The 1,588-nt window shown below is 42.6% G+C and overlaps 1 pseudogene; it reads left to right on the forward strand.

Moving 5' to 3' along the window:
- The first annotated feature begins 415 nt into the window (after positions 1-415).
- Positions 416-1,588, forward strand: part of LOC103478840 (general transcription factor II-I repeat domain-containing protein 2-like) — a 10,275-nt pseudogene continuing 9,102 nt past the window's right edge.

Consider the following 1,588-nt stretch of genomic DNA (forward strand, 5'->3'; position numbering starts at 1 on the left):
GGCCGGGTGCTTCTGTGGAGCTCCCTGCCATGAAAATGACATCTTTGGTTATTTGTTGTCTGGTCTGATGGCAGGCAGAGTGAATGAGGGGAGAGATTAAAAGGAAGACATCTGTTCACCATCATAAAAGCTGCTCACAAAACGCATCATCCGATATCTGTTTTTCGTCCAATTATCTGCTTTTAAGTAATAGATTGTTTTCCAAAAAAAAAAAGAAAAATAAACACAATGTACCAGTGTGTTAAGCTCTGGTTTCTGAGGTCAATTAGATATAACATCGATTTTCAAACTGCACAGGCTCTGAAGTGGTGTGGCTCTGTCGGAAGCTTGAGTTTCAAGGTGAGAATGTGAGCGAATGCCTAGAAAACGAGAAGAGACCCTTTTGCAGCTACGTCAGTAAATCATTGGAGGCGCCATGACGGACGTCAGAGGTGAGAGACGCGAGTATCGAACAAGGCGACTGACATTGTTTTCCCTATATTTTGCCAGTTTATTCGTGGCTTCCACTCGTCCGAGTTAAGATCATTCGTCTGTGGATGTAACACACCTGGTTGGGGGTATTTACAGAAGTTTTAAATAACTAAGCTTAGAAAGCGAGCAATGCCTCCGACTGATGGGCAGATGAGGCACATTTCCTGAACTGTGTCGACACTGTGTTGAGACTGTTTCTGTCACTGCAAGTGACATCTGCTGGATTTAAAAAGTCATTGCAGGAAAATTCAATAAAGACCGGAAACAGACTGAACAAGATCCGTTCACACGTTTGTATTTCGAACCATCAGCTGCTGTAACAGCTTTGGGCCGAGGCGACTGCGCCTTTTCCAAACCGTTCCTCCTGCTTTTGAGAACATTCTTTCACAGGGTACTGATGATGATGGCATACGTAGAGATTTAATTGCAAGTTTGTATAACAAGGCAGGGTAATTTCCCAGTATTGTAGTGGATCCGGTGATCTCAGTGATTAAATGTGCTCAAATTCAAAGGGAGAGAATCCTTTTTTTTATTTTTTTTTTATGGGGAACTGACCAGTGTGACCCAAAAATTCTGAAAATTTTGAGTCAGAGGTGAAAAAGTGGAAAGATCAAAGTCTTATGACATTTAAGGAAGAATAAAGCAGATGTGTGAAAAAACAGCCGGAGCACAGCTGCCTCGACACACAGCTGGGTAGAAGTGGCAGCAGGAAGACATGCAGAAGTAGAAAAGCAGCAGGGAAGCGAGTTAGGTGAGCAGTATCCTGCACGCTGTGGGCTTCACTTCCTCCTGCGCAGAGATGCAGGCAGGGAGGGTCATATCAAGCACCTGGAGCTCGTTCTCCCTGCTGTAGTATCACAGCAGTTTAGAATTTTTATGTGGGATTGTCATCAAATCGCTTTTTCTCCTTCTGAGGTCGGAGTGTTTTCATGGGTCAGCTGCGACAGGCCCCATGTTTTCTTTTCAGGGTGGGGACTTTCTGGATGCAGCTGTTCTGCCTTTTTTCAATGTTGTCTTATTATGTTAATCTTTTTTCTACTCTTTACAGAGAGAAGACAATTAGGGTCACTGAAAAAAAAAAAATATATGCATGTTTTTTTATATTTTTTTTTTTTTT

Source organism: Poecilia reticulata, linkage group LG16 (genome assembly GCF_000633615.1).
Source record: "Poecilia reticulata strain Guanapo linkage group LG16, Guppy_female_1.0+MT, whole genome shotgun sequence".
NCBI lineage: Eukaryota > Metazoa > Chordata > Actinopteri > Cyprinodontiformes > Poeciliidae > Poecilia > Poecilia reticulata.